Source organism: Lichenostomus cassidix, chromosome 25, assembly GCF_008360975.1.
Source record: "Lichenostomus cassidix isolate B80296 chromosome 25, HeHo_3.0, whole genome shotgun sequence".
Lineage (NCBI taxonomy): Eukaryota > Metazoa > Chordata > Aves > Passeriformes > Meliphagidae > Lichenostomus > Lichenostomus cassidix.
Window position 1 is genome coordinate 2,661,544 of NC_139505.1, and position 18,238 is coordinate 2,679,781.

At 41.1% G+C, this 18,238-nt stretch overlaps 2 protein-coding genes across 4 annotated transcripts in view; one reads left to right on the plus strand and one right to left on the minus strand.

The window, feature by feature from the left end:
* The window catches only part of LOC146427326 (uncharacterized), a 98,597-nt gene that overhangs the window by 39,183 nt on the left and 41,176 nt on the right, over positions 1–18,238 (minus strand). The gene's annotated exons all lie outside the window — the stretch shown is intronic.
* The window catches only part of LOC146427327 (uncharacterized), a 98,991-nt gene that overhangs the window by 35,487 nt on the left and 45,266 nt on the right, over positions 1–18,238 (plus strand). The window lies entirely within an intron of this gene.

Genomic DNA, 18,238 nt, shown 5'->3' on the forward strand with positions numbered 1-18,238 from the left:
AGGTGGAGTTTTCCAGGAGAAATCCATGTCCAGGTGGAGTTTTCCAGGAGAAATCCATGTCCAGGTGGAAATCCATATCCATGTGGAGAGAATTTTCCAGGGGAAATCTATGTCCAGATGGAGTGAGATTTCCAGGAGAAATCCATGTCCATGTGGAGGCAATTTTCCAGGAGAAATCCATGTCCAGGTGGAGTTTTCCAGGAGAAATCCATGTTTTGGTGGAGGGAATTTTCCAGGAGAATTCCATGTCCATGCAGATGGAGTTTTCCAGGAGAAATCTGTGTCCAGTCAGAGTGATTTTTCCAGGGGAAATCCATGTCCAGCTGGAATTTTCCAGGAGAAATCCATGTCCAGGTGGAAATCCATGTCTATGTGGAGGGAATTTTCCAGGGGAAATCCACGTTGAGGGAGATTTCCAGGGGAAATCCATATCCATGTGGAGGGAATTTTCCATGGGAAATCCATGTCCAGGTGGAGTTTTCCAGGAGAAATCCATGTCCATTTTTTTAGGGAATTTTCCAGGAGAAATCCACATCAAGGGATATTTCCAGGAAAATTCCATGTCCAATTTCAGAGAGATTTCCAGGACAATTCCATCTCCATTTTCCAGGCAATTTTCCAGGACAATTCCATACCCAGTTTTTTAGGGAATTTTCCAGGAGAAATCCACATCGAGGGAGATTTCCAGGAGAGTTCCATGTCCATTTCCAGGCAGTTTTCCAGGACAATTCCATCTCCATTTTTTAGGGAGTTTTCAAGGAGAAATCCACATCGAGGCAGTTTTCCAGGACAATTCCATCTCCATTTCCAGGCAGTTTTCCAGGACAATTCCATCTCCATTTTCCAGGCAGTTTTCCAGGACAATTCCATCTCCATTTTTAGGGACTTTTCCAGGAGAAATCCATTTTTTAGGGAGATTTTCAGGAGAATTCCATCTCCATTTTTCAGGGAGTTTTCCAGGAGAAATCCACGTCAAGGGAGATTTCCAGGACAATTCCATCTCCATTTTTAGAGAATTTTCCAGGACAATTCCATCTCCATTTTTTAGAGAATTTCCCAGGACAATTCCATCTCCATTTTCAGAGAATTTTCCTGGACAATTCCATCTCCATTTTTTAGGGAGTTTCCCAGGACAATTCCATCTCCATTTTTTAGGGAATCCTCGGGCTCAGCGCTGAGCTCGGGATCTCTGCTGATCTCGGCGAATTCCCCAATTTGGGGTCAGTGGGGTCAGGGAGTCATTCCATGCATCACCCCGGAAAATTTGGGAAGGTTTTGGGATCCTGGGAGGAGCAGCTCCTGCTGATGCAGAACTCTGGGAGCAACCTCAGCAGATTTATCCCTCAGATTGATTCCTCCCTGATGAAATTCCTCCTTTTTCCACACTCAGCGTTGTTCCCAAATGCTTTTTCATCCTCGGGAAGATGAATTCTTCCTCCCCCAAAAATCCCTCTGATTTGTGGAATTATGGTTTAAATGATTGGTTTTGAGCAAATTTGGGATTTTAGCCCCAAAAAAATCGATTTTATTTCTGGTTTTGCCATCGTAAAATGGGTAAAAAAGGGTAAAAAAGGGTTAAAAAAGGGTAAAAAAGGGTAAAAAAACCTGAGGAATTATTTCCTGGTATTTCCCCGAATGTTATTTCCCAACCCTTGGGATTTCCAGTCGAGAGGATTCACTTAAAAAAACAACCAGGATTTAAATAATTAAAACAACCAGGATTTAAATCATTAAAACAATCAGGATTTCAATTATTAAAACAATCGGGATTTAATTTTTTTTTTTTTTCAACCAGGATTTAAGTTTTTATAATTGAAATCATCAGGATTTAAATCATTAAAACAATCAGGATTTAAATATTAAAACAATCGGATTAATTTAAATCAGGATTTAAAACATTAAAATCAGAGGATTTAAATCATTAAAACAACCAGGATTTAAGTAATAATTAAATAATATATAATAATAATAAAATAATAAATAAATTATTAAAACAATCAGGATTTAAACCATTAAAACAACCAGGATTAAAACAACCAGGATTTAAGTAATTAAAACCATCAGGATTTAAATAATTAAAACCATCAGGATTTAAACCATTAAAACAATCAGGATTTAAATCATTAAAACCATCAGGATTAAAATAATTTAAAAAATCAGGATTTAAAACATTAAAACAATCAGGATTTAAACCATTAAATCAATCAGGATTTCAATTATTAAAATAATCAGGATTTAAATGATTGAAATAATCAGGATTTAAATCATTGAAACAATCAGGATTTAAATCATTAAAACAACCAGGATTTAAGTAATAACTAAATAATAAATAATAATAATAAAATAATAAATAAATAATTAAAACAACCAGGATTTAAACCATTAAAACAACCAGGATTTAAACCATTAAAACAATCAGGATTAAAATAATTTTAAAAATCAGGATTTAAAACATTAAAAAAATCAGGATTTAAATCATTAAAACAACCAGGATTTAAGTAATAATTAAATAATATATAATAATAATTAAATAATAAATAAATAATTAAAACAATCAGGATTTAAACCATTAAAACAACCAGGATTAAAATAATTTAAAAAATCAGGATTTAAAACATTAAAAACATCAGGATTTAAACCATTAAAACAATCAGGATTTAAACCATTAAATCAACCAGGATTGAAGTAATTAAAACCATCAGGATTTAAACCATTAAAACAACCAGGATTTAAACCATTAAAACAATCAGGATTTAAATAATTTAAATAATCAGGATTTAAATCATTAAAACAATCAGGATTTAAACCATTAAAACAATCAGGATTTAAATCATTAAAACAATCAGGATTTAAATCATTAAATCAATCAGGATTTAAACCATTAAATCAACCAGGATTGAAGCAATTAAAACCATCAGGATTTAACTAATTAAAACCATCAGGATTTAAAAATGAAATGACACAAGGAAGGAGAGTTTCTGGTGCCTCAGCAGCTCCTCAGCCCTGCCCACGCCTGCTTTCACTCCGATTGTCCCCAAAGGGTGACAGAAATGTCACAACCCAGCCGTGAGTCACAGAATCCTCGGAAATCATCCCCAGCCCAACCTCCTGAGAGGGAAAAATGGATTTTTTAATATATAGAATATTTATATTTAATATATATTTATGTTTAATAGATATAATATAATTTAATATATAAATATAATATAATATAAATATAATTGATATAATATTTATGTTTATTATATATAATATTTATATATTTATATATATATTTTAATATTTATATATATTTATATATAGAATATTTATCTATTTTATATATATTATAAGGATTTAATATATATAATATTTATACACTAATGTAATATTTATAATATTATTTCTAAGGGATTTTATATATATAATATTTATACTAATATTTATACACTAATATAATATTTATAATATTATTTCTAAGGGATTTTATATATATAGTATTTATGCTAATATTTATACACTAATATAATATTAATAATATTATTTATAATAAGGGATTTTTATATATAATATTTATACTAATATTTAGACACCAATATAATATTTATTATAATAATCGATCTGAAAAAAAACCCCAAAAATGCTTATTTTGGGCTCAGGGGGTTTAGTTCTCCTCCTCTGCTCTGCTCTGGTGAGATCCCAACTGGAATTTGCAACATTTCTGGGAATTCCACCTGGAATTGGCAAGATTTCTGGGAATTCACCAAATTTCTGTGAATTCCACCTGGAATTTGCAAAATTCCTGGGAATTCCAACAGGAATTTGCAAAATTTCCAGGAATTCCAATGGGAATTCACAAAATTTCTGGGAATTCCAACGGGAATTTGCAAAATTTCCAGGAATTCTAATGGGAATTTGCAAAATTTCCAGGAATTCCACCTGGAATTTGTGAAATTTCTGGGAATTCCACCTGGAATTTGTGAAATTTCTGGGAATTCCACCTGGAATTTGCCAAATTTCTGGGAATTCCACCTGGAATTTGTGAAATTTCTGCGAATTCTGCCTGGAATTCGCAAAATTCCCGAAATAAATGGGATTGGTGGAGGAAATCCAGAGGATGTCACAAAGTGTCTCCAGGGGTTGGAGAAGCTTCCCTGCAGATCCAGGCTGGAAAATTGGGAATGTTGAGCCTCTGGAGAGCCCAGAGGGAGCTGGAGAGGGAATTTTCCTGAGGATTTGGGAAAACAGGAGGCAGGGAATGGGGTCAGGGGGCCAGAGGGGGATTGGGGTTGGATTTTGGGATAAATCCTGCCCTGGGAGGGTGGGGAGCTCCTGGCTCAGGGAATTCCATGGATTTTCCATCCCTGGGAATGTCCCAAAGCTAGGCTGGGATGGTGGGAATGTCAACATCTTCAAGGATCTTTAAAGTTCTTCCATCCCAAACCATTCCAGGATTTTCTCTCCTGGTTCAATGGGATTTTTGGGATAAATTCTGGATCCTTGCCGAGGTAATTCCATGGATTTTCCATCCCTGGAAATGTCCCAAGCCAGGCTGGAGCACCTGGGATGGTGGGAATGTCCCTGAACATGGAATTTTAAAGATCTTTAAGGTTCCTTTCCATCCCAAACCATCCCAGGATTTTCTCTCCTGGTTTAATGGGATTTTTGGGATAAATCCTGGATCCCTGCTGAGGTAATTCCATGGATTTTCCATCCCTGGGAATGTCCAAACCAGGCTGGAGCCACCTGGGATGGTGGGAATGTCAAGATCTTTAAGGTTCTTCCATCCCAAACCATTCCAGGATTTTCCCTCCTGGTTTAATGGGATTTTTGGGATAAATTCCGGATCCTTGCCCAGGTAATTCCATGGATTTTCCATCCCTGGGAATGTCCAAAGCCAGGCTGGAGCACCTGGAATGGTGGGAATGTCAAGATCTTTAAGGATCTTGAAGGTTCTTCCATCCCAAACCATCCCAGGATTTTCTCTCCTGGTTTAATGAGATTTTTGGGATAAATCCCGGATCCTTTTCCAGGTAATTCCATGGATTTTCCATCCCCGGGAATGTCCCAAAGCCAGGCTGGGATGGTGGGAATGTCAAGATCTTTAAGGATCTTGAAGGTTCTTCCATCCCAAACCATTCAATGGATTTTCTCTCCTGCTTTAATGGGATTTTTGGGATAAATTCCGGATCCTTTTCCAGGTAATTCCATGGATTTTCCATCCCTGGGAATGTCCCAAAGCCAGGCTGGAGCACCTGGAATGGTGGGAATGTCAAGATCTTTAAGGATCTTGAAGGTTCTTCCATCCCAAACCATCCCAGGATTTTCTCTCCTGGTTTAATGGGATTTTAGGGATAAATCCCGGATCCTTTTCCAGGTAATTCCATGGATTTTCCATCCCTGGGAATGTCCCAAAGCCAGGCTGGATCCACCTGGGGTCTGTGGAGCAATCCCATAAATAAAAAAAAAAAACAATTTCCCAACATTTTCACCAAAATCAGCAAAATCAGCAAAATAAATCAGCAAAATCAATCAGCAAAATCAATCAGCAAAATCAGCAAAACGCTGCGGGAAGCGGAGCTGCTCCCAAAAAAAAAAAAATTCCAGGAAGAATCCGGAGGGCGTTGGGAGAAACCGATGACTGTCCCGAGGCGGAAAAAAAACCATTCCGGGGAGGGATTAGGGTTGGGAAAGCGCCGGGAATGGCTCAACAACCCCGCGGGCGGTCCCGAGAGGGATAAAAGAGCTTCCAGCGCCTCATTCCTGCCATTCCAGCTCGGAATTCCTCACCCGCAGCTCCTCCCGCAGCTCGGTGAGGCTGGAGGGGAATTTGGGGAGAGGGAGAGGGAGAAGGGGAAAGAGGGGAAAATTGGAGGTTTTGGGGAGGGAAAAGGGAGAAAAATCGGAGTTTTTGGAGAGGGAGAAGGGAAAAGAGGGGAAAATTGGAGGTTTTGGGGAGGGAGAAGAGAGAAAAATCGGAGTTTTTGGAGAGGGAGAAGGGAAAAGAGGGGAAAATTGGAGTTTTTGGGGAGGGAGAAGGGAAAAGAGGGGAAAAATTGGAGTTTTTGGGGAGGGAGAAGGGAAAAGAGGGGAAAATCGGAGTTTTTGGGGAGGGAGAAGGGAGAAAAATTGGAGTTTTTGGAGAGGGAAAAGGGAGAAAAATCGGAGTTTTTGGAGAGGGAGAAGGGAGAAAAATCGGAGTTTTTGGAGAGGGAAAAGGGGGAAAAATCGGAGGTTTTGGAGAGGGAGGGACTGGGAGAAGGAAAAGAGAAAAATCTTCTGAGTTTCCGGAGAGGGAGGGAAGGAGGGAGAAGGGAAAAAGAGGGAAAAATCGGAGTTTTTGGAGATGGAGAAGGGAAAAAGAGAGAAAAATTGGAGTTTTTGGAGAGGGAGGGACTGGGAGAGGGGAAAAGAGAGAAAAATCAGCAGTTTTGGTAAAACTGCTGCTTGGGAAGGAGGGAGGAAAACAGGAGGAGAAAGGAAAGAGGGAGAAAAATGGGAATTTTCCAGAGCAGGTGGTTGGGAAGGAGGGAGGAGAGAGGGAGGAGGGAAAAAGAGAAAAATCTGAGATTTTGGAGGGATGGAGAGAAGGAAGGAAGGAAGGAAGGAAGGAAGGAAGGAAGGAAGGAAGGAAGGAAGGAAGGAAGGAAGGAAGGAAGGAAGGAAGGAAGGAAGGAAGGAAAGAAGGAAGGAAAGAAGGAAGGAAAGAAGGAAGGAAGGAAAGAAGGAAGGAAAGAAGGAAGGAGAAAACATCCATCATGACTCCACCGCGGCTTTCCCACCCCAATCCTCCTCCCTCCCCTCTCCCAGCAGCTCCAGCTCTCTCCTCCCACGATGTCCTTCCAGCAGCAGCAGCTCTGCTCCGTTTCCTGTCCCCAGCCGCTGGCCAGCGCCTGGAACCAGCCCTGTGTCACCTCCTGCGGCGACTCCCGAGCCATCATCCACCCTCCGCCCGTCGTTGTCACCTTCCCGGGGCCGATCCTGTCCTCCTGTCCCCAGGAGAGCATCGTGGGCTCCTCCTGCCCGCCGGGGATCGAGCGTCCCGCGGGTCTGCAGGGCTCCCTGGTCTATGGAGGATTCTTCTCCTCTTCCTCCTCCTCCAGGAATTCCTGGAGCCAGAGGGGCTGCGGGCCTTGCTAGGTGGGGAAAAATGGGGATGGATGGATGGAGAAACTGGGGGGATGAGAGCAGGAGGTGAGCAGGGGTTGGGAGGATCTGTGGGAAAGGGTTGGGATCTGTGGGAGAAGTTCAGGATCCATGGGATCTGCTCAGAATCCATGGGAGAAGTTCAGGAAAATCTTCAGGATCCATGGGAAATGGTCAAGATCCATGAGAACATCTCAGGATCCATGGGAATCTCTCAGGATCCATGGGAATTGCTCAGGATCCATGGGAATCTCTCAGGATCCATGGGAAATTGTCAAAATCCATGAAAACTTCTCAGAATCCATGGGAATCACCCAAAATCCATGGAAATTGCCCAGAATCCATGGGAATGGCTCAGGATCCATGGGAATTTCTCAGAATCCTTGAAAATCTCTCAGGATCCATGGGAATTGCTCAGAATCCATGGGAAACCTTCAGGATCCATGGGAAATGGTCAAGATCCATGAGAACATCTCAGGATCCATGAAAACTTCTCAGAATCCATGGGAATCTCTCAGGATCCATGGGAATTTCTCAGAATCCATGAAAACTTCTCAGGATCCATGGGAATTGCCCAGAATCCATGGGAAATCTTCAGGATCAATGGGAAATGGTCAAGATCCATGAAAACTTCTCAGAATACATGGAAATCACCCAAAATCCATGGGAATGTCTCAAAATCCTTGAAAATCTCTCAGGATCCATGGGAAATGGTCAAGATCCATGAAAACTGCTCAGAGTCCATGGAATCTGCTCAGAATCCATGGGAATTGCTCAGAATCCATGGGAATCACCCAGAATCCATGGGAATTTCTCAGAATCCTCGAAAATCTCTCAGGATCCACGGAAAATGGTCAAGATCAACAGAAATCGCTCAGAAGCCTTGGAAATCTCTCAGAACCCCTGGAAGCTCCTCACCACCCCTGGAAACTCCTCACCATCCCTGGAAGCTCCTCACCATCCCGAGAAGCTCCTCACCACCCCTGGAAGCTCCTCACCATCCCGAGAAGCTCCTCAGCTCTTCCTCTCTCCGTTTTCAATGTCAATTTTCTCCGATTTTGCATTTTCCCTCCCCAAACCCCCCAAATTCTTTGCTCATCCCGCGTCCAGTTCCATGTCTGAACATGGAATTCCTGGGAATTCATCCATGGATTGGTTGAATCGTGATGAAAATTAATTGGTTTAATTGATGAAATATTCAGGTGGTTGATTTGGATCGTGTTTCTCATTCCCTCTGTTGGAAATTTCTGCTTTTATCCCAATAAACTCCTGTGTTTGCATCCGAAAAAATTCCTCTCTTGGATTTCTTTCTGGGTTTTTTATTTTTTTTGGATAAATTTTGGGGACTTCTGCCACCCCATGGAACAGAACTGTCCCCAAATCCTGGAGATCTGGGAGATCTTGACTCCTGCAGGGGATATTTTTATGGATTTATTAATAAAAATTGGAAAATTCTCATTCCCTGCTTGCCTGAATTTCGCCTTCCCAAGGAATCTGGGGGGAGACAGATCGGGATAATAAATCCTTGGATAAAATTCCCAAGAGCAGCACGAAAAATTAATTAATTTTTTTATTTTGGAGATGTTTTAATTTGGTTTGGAGATGTTTTTAATGGGGATCGTCTCTTCCCCATCATCATTCCTGACTCAGCCCTTCCAGACTTCCTTTTCAAAGCTGCTGATCCCACAGAAAATCCCATTTTGGGAATCATTAATTTGGGAATAATCACCTTTTCCCGGCTGCTCTTTCCACCTCCCACTCCAGGCTCCGCTGATGATTTTTATTTTTATTTTTTTATTTTGATATTTTTTTATTTTGATTTTTTTTTAATTTTTTTTTAAATTTTGATGATTTTTATTTTGATTTTTTTTTTTCTGGCGGGGATGATTCAGAGAGACAAAACTGATCTCCAAAACACCACCTGGCGGCTCAGGGAGGAGATCCCGGGCACTGGCTGGGACTTGTCGGGGTGATTATTTATAATTAAAATTCCATTATTTGCAATTACGACTCCATTATCTCCTGGAAAAGGAGATTTGGCGCCCAAATCCCACAAAAAAACCAGAAATTCAGGGGTGAATCCGGCTGGGTTTGGGGTGGGGAAAGGGAGGATTCTCCTCACCCCGAGGACAACGAGAGCATCAAAAATCTCTCCCCGAATTCCTGGCGAAGGTAATTTCCCGGCTGGAATTTTATCCTCGATTTTGATCTCATCCCGAGTCTAGACTTGATTTTATTTCTGTTCTCCGGGGTGTAATTAGGCAGATAAATTCGGGAGCAAGGCTGTGTTTATAATGAAGTTTATTGATAATAAGTTTTTTAACGCCCCAAATTAACACAGAGCCTTTGACACCACAAAATATTATTACCCCAAATTAACAGAGGACATTTAATACCCTAAATTAATACCCCAAATCAATATCCCAAATGAACACAGGAAATTTAACACCCCAAATTAACACAGGATCTTTAATACCCCAAATCAATACCCCAAATCAATACCCCAAATTAGCAAAGGGGCCTTTAGTACCCCTAATTATTAATATTTCAAATTAATACCCGAAATTATTATTACCCCAAATTAACAGAGGACTTTTGACATCCCAAATTAACACCCCAAATTAACACAGGACCTTTAATACCCTAAATTTACAAAGGATCTTTAATACCCCAAATTATTAATACCCCAAATTAACACCCCAAATTAACACAGGGGCTTTTAATACCCCAAATTAATACCCCAAATCAATACCCCAAATTAGCAAAAGCGTTTTTAATACCCCAAAGTATTAATATTCCAAATTAATACCCGAAACTATTATTACCCCAAATTAACAGAGGACTTTTGACATCCCAAATTAACACCCCAAATTAACCCAGAACCTTTAACACCCCAAATTAACAGAGGGACCCAAATTAACAGAGAACCTTTAATACCCCAAATTAATACCCCAAATCAATACCCCAAATTAACACAGGGACCTTTAACACCCTGAATTATTAATACCTCAAATTAATACCCCGAATTAATACACGACGTTTAATACCCTAAATCAATACCCCAAATCAATACCCCAAATTGAACACAGGACCTTTAATACCCCAAATTGAACACAGGACCTTTAATACCCCAAATTATTATTACCCCAAGTTAACAGAGGACTTTTGACATCCCAAATTAACACCCCAAATTAACACAGGACCTTTAATACCCCAAATTAATACCCCAAATCAATACCCCAAATTAACACAGAACCTTTAATACCCCAAATTAACACAGGACCTTTAATACCCCAAATCAATACCCCAAATCAACACCCCAAATTAACACAGAACCTTTACCACCCCAAATCCCCGCGAGAATCCCCTCTTTCCCAACCCCACTTTCTCCCTAACGAAATCCCAAATTTTCCTCTCCCTCACTCCACCCCACACCCCTAACGAAATCCCAAATTTTCCTCTCCCTCACTCCACCCCACACCCCCGCAGGGATCTCTCACCGGTTCCCGCGGCTGCCGGCGCTGAGCTGCCGCCGCAGCAAAGGCCCCAAACTCGCCCTGTAGGATCTCCCCGAAGTCCAGCCTCCCCCAGAACCCCCGAAGAGGATCGAACCCCTCAGTCCCACCGGGTTCCCGTAGCCTCGGAACCCCAAGGAACCCCCAGAGCGGTTTGGGGTCAGAGGGCTGCAGCTGCCCACGAAGCTCTCCTGGGGACAGGAGGACAGGATGGGCCCGGGGAAGGTGATGACCACCGGCGGAGGGTGGACGATGGCCTTGGAGTCGCCGCAGGAGGTGACGCAGAGGTCGCTGCAGGCGTTGGTCAGCGGCTGGGGACAAGGGGAGTCCCAGGAGGGCAGGCAGAGGTCAGCGCAGTGGGACATGGCTTGGGGTGGGGTTTGGGGTCAGACTGGAGCCTGAAATACAGAGGGAGAATCAAAATATTCAGATTGAATCAGAATCATCGGAATCGGAATCATCGGAATCAGAATCATCAGAGGGAAATTGGTGAAAATCTCATGGCAAAGAATCCCAAAATAACCATCCTAAAAAATCAAATTGAGGCCCTGAAAAACTCTGGGATGGGGTTTGGGGTCAGGTTGGAGCCTAAAATACAGAGGGAAAATCAAAATATTCAGATTGAATCAGAATAATCGGAATCAGAATCATCAGAGGGAAATCGGTGAAAATCTCATGGAAAAAAATCCCAAAATAATCACCCGAAATATCAAATTGAGGCTCTGAAAAACTCTGGGATGGGGTTTGGGGTCAGGTCGGAGCCTGAAATAGGGTGAGGAAATCAGAATATTCAGATTGAATCAGAATAATCGGAATCAGAATATTCCTCAGATGGAAATTGGTGAAAATCTCATGGCAAAGAATCCCAAAATAATCACCCGAAAAATCAAATTGAGGCCCTGAAAAACTCTGGGATGGGGTTTGGGGTCAGGTCGGAGCCTGAAATAGGGTGAGGAAATCGGAATATTCAGATTGGATCAGAATACTCAGATTGAATCAGAATAATCGGAATCAGAATCATCGGAATCAGAATAATTAGAGGGAAATCGGTGAAAATCTCATGGCAAAGAATCCCAAAATAACCATCCTAAAAATCAAATTGAGGCCCAGAAAAACTCTGGGATGGGGTTTGGGGTCAGGTCAGAGCCTGAAATACAGAGGGAAAATCAAAATATTCTCGAAATTAGCTCGAAATTAGAAAATCAGCTCGAAATTAGTGGGAAAATCGGTGGAGTTCCAAAATAAAAACCCTAAAAATCAGAATGAGGTTTTGCAAAACTTGAGATGGGGTTTGGGGTCAGGTCGGAGCCTGAAATACAGAGAAAAAAATCAGAATATTCATCAGTTGGAAAGTGGTGGAAAGCTCATGGCAAAGAGTTCCAAAACATCAGGAAATCAAAATATCAGAAAAAAAATATTTTCACCCGGAAATTGGTGAAAAACTCATGGCAAAGAATCCCAAAATAACCAAAGTAAAATTGGTGCAAAGCTCAAGGCAAAGAGCTCCAAAAAAAACACCCAAAAAATCGAAGTGAGGCTCTGCAGAGCCCGTTTGGGGTCAGGTCGGAGTCTGAAATACGAAGAGAAAAATCAGAATATCCATTACCTGGGAAGTAAAATGCATTAAAGTAGAAGATACATTAAAATAAAAGATAGCAGCAAAGCTTCTCACGGTAATCAAGGATAACAAAACTTCACACGAAAATAAAGGATAAGAACAAAAATTCACCCGAAAATAAAGAAAAACAACAAAAATTCACGTGAAAATAAAAGATAACAACAAAAATTCACACTGAAATAAAGGATAACAACAAAAATTCACCCGAAAATAAAGGAAAACAACAAAAATTCACACTAAAATAAAGAAAAACAACAAAAATTCACCCGAAAATAAAAGATAACAACAAAAATTCACCCAAAAATAAAGGAAAACAACAAAAATTCACACTGAAATAAAGGATAACAACAAAAATTCACCCGAAAATAAAGGAAAACAACAAAAATTCACACAAAAATAAAGGATAACAATAAAAATTCACCCAAAAATAAAGGAAAACAACAAAAATTCACACTGAAATAAAGGAAAACAACAAAAATTCACACGAAAATAAAGGATCTAAGGGATAAAAGAATGATTCTGGATTTACCTGGGTCCAGCAGAGAGGGAAATTTGGGAGAAGCCGATGGAGATCCCCGAGCTGGGAGAGCTTTTATCCCGATCCGGCGGCGCCGCGGAGCTCCTTTTGTCGCTGATTGTGATCTCATCGAGTGGCAAATCAGGGGCTGTCGGCTCTAATTAGGGGAGGTGTTAATTGGATATCCGTCTCGGCAGGGGTTTGGGTCGGCAGGGAGTTTTGGGGTGGGAAAGGTTGGAGATGGTGGAGGATGAGCGATGATCAGTCCCAAATTCGGGATGGGCTGAGTTCCGATGGGACAGGAATTTGGGATAAATCCTGGATCCTTGTCCAGGGAATTCCATGGATTCTCCATCCCTGGAGGTGTCCAAGGCCAGGCTGGAGCCACCTGGGAATGACCCTGAAGATGGATCTTTAAAAATCTTTAAGGTTCTTCCATCCCAAACCATCCCAGGATTCCCTGTGGGATTTTAGGGATAAATCCCGGATCCTTGTCCAGGTGATTCCATGGATTTTCCATCCCTGGAAGTGTCCAAGGCCAGGCTGGAGCCACCTGGCATGGTGGGAATGACCCTGAAGATGGAATTTTTCAGGATCTTGAAGGTTCTTCCATCCCAAACCATCCCAGGATTTTCTCTCCTGCTTTAATGGGATTTTTGGGATAAATCCTGGATCCTCGTCCAGGTGATTCCATGGATTTTCCATCCCTGGGAATGTCCAAGGCCAGGCTGGATCCACCTGGGATGGTGGGAATGTCCCTGAATGTGGATCTGTAAAAATCTTTAAGGTTCTTCCATCCCAAACCATCCCAGGATTTTCTCTCCTGGTTTAATGGGATTTTAGGGATAAATCCTGGATCCTCACCCAGGTAATTCCATGGATTCTCCATCCCTGGAGGTGTCCAAGGCCAGGCTGGAACCACCTGGGATGGTGGGAATGACCCTGAACATGGAATTTGTAAGGATCTTGAAGGTTCTTCCATCCCAAACCATCCCAGGATTTTCTCTCCTGGTTTAATGGGATTTTAGGGATAAATCCTGGATCCTTGTCCAGGTGATTCCATGGATTTTCCATCCCTGGGAATGTCCAAGGCCAGGCTGGAACCACCTGGGATGGTGGGAATGACCCTGAACATGGAATTCTGAGGATCTCCAAGGTTCTTCCATCCCAAACCATTCCCTGTGGGATTTTAGGGATAAATTCTGGACTCTGGCCCAGGTTCTCCCATGGATTCCTCATCCCTGGAGCCACCTGGGCTGGTGGCAATGTCCCTAACCAGGACCTGGACACCTTCACGTCCTCCCAACCCCAACCACCCCATAATTCCAAATCATCAACACCCCAAATCAATAATTCTGATATCCACGAATAGCAGAAAACTCCCATTTTCCAAACACCAACCAGAATTCCCAAATTCCTCTGGCTGAGCACCAAACCAACCCTTCCTCTCCAGCTTAATTCCACCCAGGATTTTCCGGCAGATCAAATCCCGTGGGGTGGAGATGAGGAAGGAAATATTTCCCTGGGTCGTTCCTATTATTATTATTAATTTTTTTTTTTTTTCCCACTTCAAAGCTCCTCGGTGTGATTGAAGCGCGGCGGAGGTTGAGCTCTGCTGTCATCACGTTAATTACAGCTCCGGGACTCGATAATGAGTAATAGTTTCACTTCAAAACCCATTTATTTGTTTGTCCTTCGCCGCTCGAAAATCCGAGATTTAAATCTGCAGACTTCAGGTGTTTCTGAGGTGGAAATTTGTTTTATGGATGGAAAAGGTGCAGAGGGGGATTCCTTTCCAGCCTAAAATCCTAATTTTTGCTGTTAAAAATGCTGAAAACCCAGCCTGGCCTAGATCATCTTTTCTAATTAAAAACGTGGAGCAGAAACTATAGAAACCCTCATTTTCCAGGGATGATTTTGTTATTTCCTGGTGTAAAAAAATTTATAATTCACCATAGAAATTAAGAGCCCACAGATTTATTTATTCTCCGGCTGAAGAATTTGGATTTTTCAACACGGGGGCATTTAGGCCAAAGTTTCCCAAACCGAATGAAGGATTTTCCACTTTTATTTGGGAATGTTTTGTCTCTGGAATTTCTCCGTGCATTTCAGGCTTCAGAAGGACACCAAAGTGAAATTCCCATTATCCCGTCACTCCCTCATCCCTTGGAAAAAACTCTCCCGTGGTTTTTCTTGGCTCCTCCATGTCCTGAGAGCCACAATTAGGTCACCCCAGAGCTTCTCCTCCCCTGGGTGGACGATCCCGATCTCCAATCTCTAATCCCGAACTCCAACCCCAAACTCCAATCCCAACCTCCTGTCTGGATCTCCAATCTTGATCTCCAACCCCAAACTCCAACCCCAATCTCCAATCCCAATCTTCAGTCTGGATCTCCAAATCCAATCTCCAATTCCAATCTCCAACCCCAAACTCCAATCCCAATCTCCAATCCTGATCTCCAATCCCAATCTCCAGTCTGGATCTCCAACCCCAAACTCCAATTCCAATCTCCAGTCTGGATCTCCAATTCCAATCTCCAACCCCAATCTCCAGTCTGGATCTTCAACCCCAAACTCCAACCCCAGTCTTCAGTCTGGATCTCCAATCCCAATCTCCAATCCCAAACTCCAATCCCAAACTCCAATCCCAAACTCCAACCCCAAACTCCAACCCCAATCTCCAATTCCAATCTCCAATCCCAAACTCCAACCCCAAACTCCAACCCCAAACTCCAATTCCAATCTCCAGTCTGGATCTCCAGTTCCAATCTCCAATCCCAAACTCCAATCCTAATCTCCAATCCTGATCTCCAACCCCAATCTCAGTCTGGATCTTCAATCCCAATCGCCAATTCCAAACTTCGATCCTAAACTCCAATCCCAATCTCCAGTCTGGATCTCCAGTCTGGATCTCCAACCCCAAACTCCAATCCCAAACTCCAACCCCAAACTCCAATTCCAATCTCCAGTCTGGATTTCCAATTCTGATCTCCAGTTTGGATCTCCAACCCCAAACTCCAACCCCAAACTCCAATTCCAATCTCCAACCCCAAACTCCAACCCCAATCTCCTATTATTTTTCCAGGTCAGCTCTCTGATCCCCTTGGAATGGAGACACTGAGAAGTCCTGGAGTTAAAACCCAAAATTTTAATATTTATAAACTCTTCTGGAAATTTTTCACCTCCGAGCGTCACTCCCTCAAAACCCAAATTAATTTAATAATCTCTTTTTCATCCCTTGTCTATTTTTTTTTTTTCTTGCTTCCTCACAGAATTTAATGATTATTTGTGGCATTTAATTGATCTCGGGGCAGCCAAATGCTGAGGAAATCCTATAATTTCTGTCAGATATCAACAGCTGGATTTGATCCAGGCTCCTCCCTGGAATTCTCGCAATTCCCGCAGGGCAGCGATTATCTCTTCCATAAAAAGGGATTTTCTTTTTTTACCTCTTTCTGCAAAAATCCCATTTTTTCGCACCTATGTTCCAGTTTTTAAAGGATGTCCATAAAAAAATTGGAGATTTTCTTTTTTTTTTTTTCCTCCCACCAAGGAATGTGGTGAAGAATTCAGGAGGAAAAATTGCTGGAAATGAAAATTTTCCAGTTTGGCAAATTGGGGCTTGGCAGGGTTCCCAATAGAGGAGTAAAAATGTATTTATTTTTATTTATTTTAATTTTTTCAGTGTTAAAAAAAAATCCCATTTTGTTCCAAAACGTGAAAAGAGTGAAATTCTTGAACCAATTCTTGATTATTGACGTCAAAAAAGAAAAGAGGAGCAACTTTAGGGTGAAAATAATTCATTTACTATCAAAAAATAATCTGAAGATAAAGAAACAAAAAAAATGTGAGAAATTGTGGAATTGTGAAAATTATGACCTTTTTCCCCCTTTTTTTTTCTTCTTATTTTTTGGGGTTTTTTTGGGTTTTTGGGGTTTTTTTTGTTTTGTTTTGGGTTTTGTTTTGGTTTTTGGTGTTTTGTTTTGGGTTTTTCTTTATTTTTTTTGGTTTTGGGTTTTTTTGGTTTTTGGGGTATTTTTTTGGTTTTGTTTTTTTGTTTGGTTGGTTTTGGTTTTCTGTTGTTTTTTTTTTGTTTGTTTGTTTGTTTGTTTGATTGATTTGGTTTCGTTGTTTTGGTTTTTTTTTTTGGTTATTTGTTTTGCTTTTTTTTTTTTTTGTTTATTTTCTTTTTGTTTTTCCCCAAACCAATCACTCCATTCCCAGGCAACGTCAACCCAAACAAGAAACACTAAATTAACATTCCAAATCCAGGCGTAATCCAACCCTGGAAGCCTCGGGAAATATTTCGGGGCGGGAAATAATTGTGGGAATGACCCGGAATTCCATCGAGGCCATTAGGGAAGGACGAACTTAACCTTTGGGATCAAAACAACCCCTGGAATTTCTGGGATTTTCTGGGAATTTCTGGGAATTTTTGGAGTTTTGGGGCTGAGGAAGATCCAGAGGAGAGGTGGGAAAGAGTAAAATCTCTTAGCCCAGAAAATGCAGAGCCAAGTTTTTTTAGGAATAAGACCTTTTATCCCAGAATTTTTTAAGGAATTTAAGGTTTTTTAAGGAATAAAATCTCTCATCCCAGAAAGTTCAGAGCCAGGTTTTTTTAGGAATAAAAGCTTTTATCCCATAAAATGCAGAGCCAGGTTTCTCTAGGAATAAAATCTCTTATCCCAGGAAATGCAGAGCCAAGATTTTTTTAGGAATAAAAGACCTTTTATCCCAGAAAATTCAGAGCCAGGTTTCTCTAGGAATAAAATCTCTTATTCCAGAAGATTCAGAGCCAGTTTTTTCAGGAATAAAATCTCTTATCCCATAAATTTCAGAGCCAGGATTTTTTTAGGAATAAAAGCTTTTATCCCAGAAAATTCAGAGCCAGGGTTTTTAAGGAATAAGGGCTTTTATCCCATAAAATTTTTTTAGGAATTTAAGGTTTTTTAAGGAATAAAAGCTTTTTTTCCCATAAAATGCAGAGCCAGGTTTTTTAAGGAATAAAATCTCTTATCCCATAAAATTCAGAGCCAGGTTTCTCTAGGAATAAAACCTCTTACTCCAGAAAACTCAGAGCCAGGGTTTTTAAGGAATAAGACCTTTTATCCCATAAAATTCAGAGCCAGGTTTTTTTAGGAATAAAATCTCTTATCCCATAAAATTCAGAGCCAGGATTTTTTTAGGAATAAGACCTTTCATTCAATAAAATGCAGAGCCAGGTTTTCTTTAGGAATAAAATCTCTTATCCCAGAAGATTCAAAGCCGGTTTTTTTTAGGAATAAGATCTCCTGGCTGGTGTGACTGACAGGCCCAGGGAGCTGCAAATCCCAAATTTTGGTTCCGTCAGGTTTGGAGCCTGTCCCTCCTGTCCCTCTATCCGAGGCTGAGTGTCCCCAAGAGAGCCCAAGGAGCAGCGGGAAAAAGGGAATTCGGAACGGGTTTGATGCAGCAGCAGCATTT